Source organism: Varanus komodoensis, unplaced genomic scaffold, assembly GCF_004798865.1.
Source record: "Varanus komodoensis strain SLA01 unplaced genomic scaffold, ASM479886v1 scaffold77, whole genome shotgun sequence".
NCBI lineage: Eukaryota > Metazoa > Chordata > Lepidosauria > Squamata > Varanidae > Varanus > Varanus komodoensis.
Genome location: NW_025336442.1, coordinates 1,013,580 through 1,022,182, shown reverse-complemented (window position 1 = coordinate 1,022,182; position 8,603 = coordinate 1,013,580).

Below are 8,603 nucleotides of genomic sequence, written 5' to 3'. Positions count from 1 at the left end.
CACTCGGCTGATTCTGCCCCATGCAACCGCGGCTCCCGCCTTGCCCGCAGCGGCCGCTTGACTCTTCTGTGTGCGTTTCCGCGCATCGGTGCCTGTGGGGCAGGCCGTGCCCGCACTTCTGACGCTTGGTGAAGGGCTGTGGGCACGTGGGATCTGCTGGGGGGTGGGTGGGTCGGCGAGTGGCCTTGACAAGGTTCTGACTCATCAGCTGAGGGGGCAAAAAGCACCAGCAGGCATTGTGTGGAGCTCGGCGGGTCGTCGGAAATGAAGTCCATTCGTTCGGCTGGACGTGTCTCAGCAGGAAGGCCTGAAAAAAGCCCGGGACAAAAGGCGGAAGGGGCCGAGAATCGCTCGGGAGTTTATCTGGAGGCTGCAGTTGCGAGGCTGTTGACTGATGGGATCTCCGGACTGTGTCGCTCCAAAGGGGCAGGAAAACCGCATCTCCCCAGCAAGCTTCCTCCCCTGGCCCAACGTTCGCGGCGAGGTTTCTCGTGCAGAACTGCCGCTCCCGCCCCGCTCTGACTCTTGCCTCTGCCCAGAGGAGCAGCGCAGGCGGGCAGCGCAGCCACGGGGCCCCAGCGCCTCACGGTTGGGCCGCCTTCGGGGGCTTGGATCTTCATGGGCACCATTTCTCACGCCCGGTGTGGGAAGGGTTAGCTTGCACTCCTGGCACGCAAAAAGCTCGCCCATCGCCTCTTGTGCATGCCTCGAGCACCTGCGAGCAGAAGTGCCGGGCAGTCCGCAGTGACTGGGGCCCCAGGGGCCATCTCGGGACAGGCCAGCTCCCCGCGCTGACCCTGGGGACGCACCCCGGCTTCAGAGTGGGGCTCTGCCCTTGGCCCTGGCGGCTGGGGTGGGGGACTGTTGTGCCATGGGGGGCTTTGGAACTGGGGGGCTTCTGGGGGTGGGAAGGTGAGGATCGAGGCTCAGCAGGAAGCGAGGGGTCCCTGTTGTGCCGCAGCCTGTCTTCCTTGCAGCTGCCGGCGTCCGGGCAACAGGGTGCTTCCTCAGCCGCAAGGCAGTGCTTGGAGCACCCACCTCGGGCAGACTGCCCTCTGTGCCTGCGAGGGAGAGAGAGCAGGCCTCACAAGGGGCCCGGGGGTGCTCTGGGGCGGGGAGGGGGGGCGCACTGGCCCCATCAAGGGGCAACAGAGCCTGGCAGCAGCTCTCCACTGCACAGCTGCCTAATTGGGCACAAGTGTGGACACGTGTCCCTGGTGTGGTCTCTTGAATCGAGGCACAGCCGTACACATGATTAGAAGTGTTTTGGTCCAGGCGTGTGGGGCTGTGCCCCGAGCCCATTCATCTTTGAGGCTCAAGAAGTCTCCTTGCCCCTTCGGCTCGCGTCGAGTCGGTCATGCAAGCACAGAAGCAGCAAGCTGCACGGCGAGTGCGGAGCGGAACGGGCTGGACTTCCTTCAGGCGGGCTGTTTGTCTGCAGGGCTCAGAGCACTCGCGTCTGGAGAGCCATGCCAGTGTCCAGGGAAAGCCGTGGCAGCAGATAAGCCAGCCAAGGCAGACTGCGTGGGACCGGCGTGCGGTCCTTCCTGCATGCATGTCTGTGCCTGCTTCTGAAACGCTTGCTTGTGTACGGTCGGTCGGTCGGTCGCAGTTTGCCAGGGATGGCCAGACCACAAATGGTTCTCGTTTCCTGGCTTTGCATCACGACTCTCACCATTTGGGCTGAATGTTTATTGTTGGAAAGGGGCTGTTTTGACAGCCTCTCCTTTGTGGAGGAGTTTTCTGAAAGAAAGCAGGGCAGAAAGGCAAGACAAACAAAAACTCATCAGCGAAGGGACACAACATGTCCCCTTTGAAGAACGACCGTCCTTTATTTGAAGGTGTCCTGCATTTGGTCCTTTCTCATTCTTGTTTTGGAGAGAACAAACCGTATGGATACTTCTTGGGAATTGCCCCAAAACAAGGAAAACATCATGCCCCAAAGAGGACAATGTCCTTCCAAATTCCACATGCTAATTGATAAGTATACCTGCAAATTTAGTAAGGTTAATTGTAATTGAAATCCAGTGGGCTGTGACTGGGTGATCTGTCTGAATTTTGGAAATTCATGTTTTGTTTTGCTTTTATAACCAAACTTTTCTGGGCTGATTATGAACAGTTAAAAAACTAAAATGCCATAGAAATAGTTAACATCAGAAAATACACTATGAATATTTGACAGAATATAATGCAACACACAACAATAAACATAGAAACAGAGTACATCAGAAGGGGTCTCCTGGGCCATCTAGTCTGACCCCCGGCTCCGTTCATGACATGCCTACCATGTGCATGTCTAGCCTGTCCTTCAACACCCTCACCGATGGGGCTTCAAATAAAGTGCACATTCATTAATGAAGAAAGCAATTAAGCAAGCAAGGGTGTCAGAATAACTGAAAGGTCTTTTCTGGGCACTGAAACAATAACCATGTCAGGGCCAGGCAAAGCCCTTTGGGGAGTTTGTTCCTTACGTAGGGAGCCACCATGGAAAAGGCCCTCATCAGCCCAGCTTCTGTGGGATCCATCTGGGGCTACCCTGCAACCAGAACAAGTGTTTGCAAAGCCCACTTGGGGCCAACCCTGCATCACATCTTTCCAAGAAACTGCCTGCAGCGAGTTCATCCCCTTCCTGACTGCAAGCCACGTTCAGACTGTTTTCTGAAAGAAGGTTCAAGGTTAGAAGCCATGTCCTCCGCCAGGGAATGTCTTCCAGAAACACATGCTCCAAAGGCAACGGAAGGGGCCCTTTGCACATGTTCTGTGCTGTAACATGAAATGCTTGCTGAACCTGAAGGCTCTGCATTTCCCCTCAGCAGAGATCACCAAAAAACCAGCCAAGAGTTAACCGGCCCCCCAGCTGTGGACCAGCAGGCACCCCTGTCTCATTTCAGGCCCCTTTCCCTTCCCACACATCTCATTTTCATGCTCCGTTTCCCCCACTTCCTTTCTTTCTGAGAGGCCATCTAAAAAAGAGGATTCTGATCTGGAAATGCTGAGCCAACAGTATCGGTGGGGCCCTGTGCAGAATGACACTGATCAGAGCCGGGAGGGAAGCGCTGGGGGAGGGGAGGCATAGGCAATGGGGAGGAAGGGGAGACCCTGTTTGGCTTGCAGGTTTTCTCTCCTTGTCACGGACAAACGACTTTGCTCATTTCCAGCTCAAGAAACGCTGTCCGGATGGAGCGTGGCTTTCAAACTCCAACATGAATCATCTCAGCCACGCTTTCCTCTCCAAGAGGCTCAGTGGGGGGACGTTTTTCCTAGGTAATGCCACCCCCCCCACACACACACACACGCGGAGCCTGCCATGGGATGGAATTGCACCAATGTGAGAAACGGCTCGCCCAGGCGCAGTGTCAAGAGATCAGATTCCTTAGAGAGGCTCCCAGGGGCGCTGTGGGAAGGACCGCAGGGCAGGCGCCTGGGGAACCGTTTGGCAGAATGGGCTGGAGGAGCCCAGCGCAGTGGACAGGATTTGTCCCACAGGTCCTTTGCGCTCAGCAAGCACACCCACTGCTAAGGCGCTGGGCAGGCCACGGTCCCTCACCCAACCCGCTCCGGGCACCCCAGGCTCCTGGCCTGCTGGCCCGGCTGGCCCAGGGGCTTTCTTCCGCTCATTCTCCACAGAGCTGGGCCCAGACGCACGGTCGCCGCACTTGCGCAACGGCCCCCACCCAGCCCAGCCCAGCCCTCAGCGGAGGGTCTGCTGTTACCTGCCCCTGGCCGTTTCGCCCTCCAACTGAGTGCCTCCCGGATGTCGGTTCACACCTTTCATCAGCCCTCTCCAGCGTGGCCCATGCAAACAGTAAGGCTGTGGATCATGGGAATGGTAGGCCAAACCACCCTTACCCTAGAGACTCCTGGGAGGTGCAGGTCTCTTCTGTGGGGTGCAAAGCGGAGGAAAGAAGGTGGAGACTCTGGGAAAGAAGTTTCCCCTCAGCAGCCTCCCCAAACTGACGCCTGCCCCCTTTGCCTTTGGCCCACCCGCCAGGGGCACATGGCCCCCGAGAGCGCTCCAAAATGGAGTTTGGCTTTCAGGTGGAAAGGGGCCTCCCCCCCTCCCCCCCGACTGTGTGGGGCTGAAATGGCCCTTGTCCCTCCTGTCATCAGCTCAGGAAGGCTGTTTGGGTACCGAATGAGGCATGCGCTTTTGGAATGAGAACGAGCCTCGGCACCCACGGGCGTGTGCAGCCAGGCCCGCCAGCGGAGCGTGTCGGCGAGGCGGGGAGCCCAGCTGCTCATCTAACCCTGGGCCCTCGGACTCGGCTGCGGGGTCCAGCTGCCACGGCACCAGTCTGCGGGGCACATGGGAGAAGAGGACCGCCCCCCCCCAGCAAGTGACCCTGCACAGCAGCCCCAGGAGTGCCCGTCTGTCCGGTGGGGTGTGTCCTGCGCCCCTCCCCAGAAAGCGTTGATCCTTCCTGGGACCCGGGCCGGGCTGTTGATTCCTGTTGACAATGGAGCCCTGGCCCTCCTTTAGCTGAGAGGAAGCTCATGCGCAGCATTAAAAGCACCTAGAACTGGGTGGTGCCTGCTTAAACTTGGCTTCTCCGGCTGGTTCAGTGTTGGAGCACAACATTTGTTTCCCAAGCTATGAACAAGAGATGGAGAGTTTTAATTTCTAGGCAAAAGAAATTGCGTTGTCCAGCAGAAACGGGTTGCTTTGAATTAAACCAAACCCTTTCAGATATATTAGTGATGGGGAGGGGGGAGGATGGAATCCAGAAAAAAGGGGGGGAACCCTTCGAGTTTTCCGAAAGGAGGAGATAGCAAAGTGACGTTAACCCAGGGATGTTGGGCCTGTCAGCCCAAGGGCCAAACTCCATTCCGGACACACGCTCAGGGCAGGGGCAAAGACAAACAGGCCCAGACATTTTAAAAATCCAGGTGTTTTGGCTGAAATCACTTCCTGCCACAGCTCAGAGGCGTTCCAACTTTTCGAAATGGGGGAACACAGCAGACGGCCATCCGGGTGGGCTCTGGGGAAGGCCGACGGGGCCCCCAAGCAGGCGCCCGCAGTTCAACCTCTCGGTTCTGCTCGTGCTGTCAGTGGCCACTCCGGCCTGCAACGGAACGCCGGGCGAGTGCTGGGGGCACTGCCTGCTGCTGCTTGAGCAGGGCCCCTTCTCCTGGCACCATGTAGGTGCCAGCCGCAGCAGGCGTGTGCAGAGGTGCAGCATCCCGGGCGCTGCACCCCTGCAGTTCCCTCGTGCGTTGCAGCTGTTCTGGGTTGTCAAACCCTCTGCAGGAGCCCAACCCACCCCTGCACAGCTCAGCTGCACCGGTGAAAACCAGCCTGCCACTCTTCCAAGATGGCGGCTCCACTTTGCAAGGACCCCTCTCCGGGAAAAGGCCTTTTAAGGCTGCATCGGTGCACGCCTCACCAGTCGTATCCAGGTTCTGAAATGCAAAGGTCACCCCCCCCCCCCACCAAAGTTATTTTGTTTTCCTGACGCAGTTCCCTTTTCCTCTCCGATGAGATTTTGATTGTTCTTCCAAGTCGACTCCCAATCTCCCCCTTGCACTCACTTCCTGTTTCCTGTCAGAGAGAGGAAACTGAGATTTCTGGCAGTGTGTCCCATCAATGCTTATTTGGAGGGTGCAAGGACCGTGTGTGTGTGCGCGTGTGCGTGTGCGTGTGCATGTAGGTACCAGCTGAAAATAGCATGAAGCTGCTCATCACCAATAAAAATGGTGATATATTGTGTGGACAGTATCCCCACCGGTCCTATTGTGTCTACACATGCCAACATCCAAATGAATGTGAAATATACAAATAGTTGTGATTTTTCAGTAACTTGCGCCTTAGTATGGGCATTACTGTGGTAAACTGTCCAGGGAGCTGTGTGGCTAATAGGGTGTGTTAGAAATCAAATAATGATAAATCATATAATTGGGCTTGGATGCAAACCCACACGCTGGCCTGTGCAGAGAGCTGCAAAACAGGAAGTTTGTGTTTCCCCATATATTCTTTGTTACAAATAGCAGCTGTGCATTCTTGAAAAGAAGAGATCCCCTCCTAAACTGTGGTGAAGTAAGATAAGTGATTAAAGCAAAGCAAGTCGCAGATATCCTGGGAAGCTGAGAGAGCGAGAGGGAGTGCTTGGGAGAGAGAGAGCAGTTGTATTTTTGTTACAATTCTTCCTTAACATCCAACTTCTGCATTTGCTGTATTTTAAGGTTCAATTTGCCATCTGTTATGATAAGTCAGCAGAAAGGTTGCAAAAACAAAAGCCAGTGGTCATCTCGGCATCAGAAAATCCGAAAGGCCACGTCCTGCCACTCCATTGTTGGGCCAGCGCAACGACCCGGCTGCCTTGGCTCCGCAAGGGCCCACCTCCTTGGCTCATTCTTGTCCCCCCTCACATCCAGCCTGTCACTTGCAGTGCCTTGACCGATGGAGAGATCTGGTGCTCTCCAAACCTCTTGCCTTTTCTTGGTCATTCTCTTTGCGCTGGCCAAATAAGACTATCGCTGGTATAGATTTGGGAGCGGCTGAAAGCTTGGAGCCTGTTCCCATACTGGCTTGCACAGGGCTGGAAAAGCAAGAAGTGTCTCCATCCTGGTATATAAATGAGTCGTCACCAATTCCCCACACCCTGCAGCGCATGCTTTCTTTCAGCCTCCAGCCCAGCCTGGCCAGCAGGTCCAGGTCCCTCTACCTGCGTCTCCACCTATCGCCAGCCCCTTTGCCCTGCCTGCAGCCAGAACTGGCTCCCAGAGAAGGAGGCAGCCCTCCTCCTCTTGCAGGCAGCCTACTATGAGACAAAAGGAAAAGGGGCTGGGAGGGAGGATGAAAAAAGCAGCAAGAAGCAGGCAAGCAGTTCTTAGGGGCCAATTCCACATGGGGAAGGAGCAGTCATTCTGGCAGGGAAGGGTGAAACAGGCTCCCTTCCTGGGACAGCATATGGGGGGCCAGCTGCCCCCCCCCACTTGCCAGGATGTTCTTGAGAGGCAGGCTGCCTTTGGACATCTCCTGAGATGGTGTGTGCCTGGGAAAGAGATGGAGAGAGGAGGAGAGAAAAGACGTTCGTCTAAGCTAAGCAATTCTTTATTTCTGGCTACTTAGAGTTGTGTAACCTCTAAGGAAGCAGTTTACCAAGAAGCAGTTGGCTCCGTTTCTCACTGGTGCCGTGAACTCATGATGAAATGGCCTGTTCTCTGTGACATCACGAGATAACGGAGCGCAAAGGAGTGCACGAGTGGCCAATCAGCTGCCAGAGGAGAGCTACAAGAGGGCATGAGTCCAGCAGCACTCTCCCACCCATGTTCCCCAGCAGGCAGCCAGCAGCCTCAGGGCCAGCAGCCACTGACAGCCTTCTCTCCAGCGTGGGCCGATCCAGCCCCTTTTCAGGCCAACCTAACGGGGTGCTCCCGTTGGTCAGCGTGTGAAAGGGGCTTCCTTGCCTCTGCCCTGGATCTCCCACCCTCTGCTCGGTCCGAAGGGCTGAAGTGGCAGGGCCATCCCCGGACAGTCCACGCATGCCGTGACATGCCGCCGTCTTGTCCGACAGGAGCAGGAAGAGGGAAGGTGGCTGGCTGGCCCCACTGCACTCCTGCCTGCCGCCCTAGACGATGAGAAGGGAAATGCCCCTCCCGCAAGTCTTCATCTTTTTTCTCTCCCCTCCTCATCCCTTTGTGTGACACGTCTTTTTAGGAACAGAGGAACAGAGCGAGTCAGCAGGGGCCTCCCAGGCCATCTAGTCCAATGCCCACCATGCCTACCATTTTAGATTGTTATCTTTCAGCCAGGGACTGGCCCTTCGGCAGACTGATTGCAAGCCATTCTGGAATCCCCCACCTTCCTTTTAAACTGAGGAATGAGAGGGTTTTTTTTTTTAAAGAAATGCTTATATAGATCAAAACATATATTATGCACAAATCTTCATTTTTTCTAAGTCCCAGTTGCAACCCTTTGGGAGATGCTCCAGCCCCTTGGTCGCATTTGCCACCCCTTTCTGCACTTTTTCCAACTCTACCCCCTCATGTTTCAGATGGCGTGGCCAGAAATGCGCTCTGGGGGTCCCAGGCCTGGTTACACTCTCATGATCCGAGCCATTTCACTTCAAAGCTGTTTGCAGCACTCCGTTTCGGTGGAGTGGGCTGTTTTTCAAGCAGCCACAGAGCGGGCCACGGCTTTCACCGAGCTGCCCGGTGAAGCCCGAAGCCCCTTTCCGGGCCCCTCGGCGTGAGCCCTGATGCCATCAGGATGCGTGCATCATTCAAATGCTCCCCCTGCCCAGGCCGAGCCTTTTCCCCGGCTCGCGCCGTTCCTTTTGGCTCATCCTCCCTCGCGTGAAATAACGTGGCGCCCTCGGCACACTCGGCCCCTTCATTGCGCACCCCTGGCTTCAGTTCATCTCTGAACAGGTTAAAATGCGCCAGCCCGGCCCCACATCCATTGTGTACATCCTTCCTCCGCACAAACCGACTGCACATGCCTACCCTGCTTCCTGTTTTTTAACCAGTTACCCGTTCTCAAGAGGAGCTCGGCTACATTTCCTCAGGAGCCTTTGGTGCGGGAATCTGCCAAAAGCCTTTCTACTCCATCCCCCATGAGCATGAGCTCCCTGACACTCTCAAAGGACTCCGAAAGTGCACTG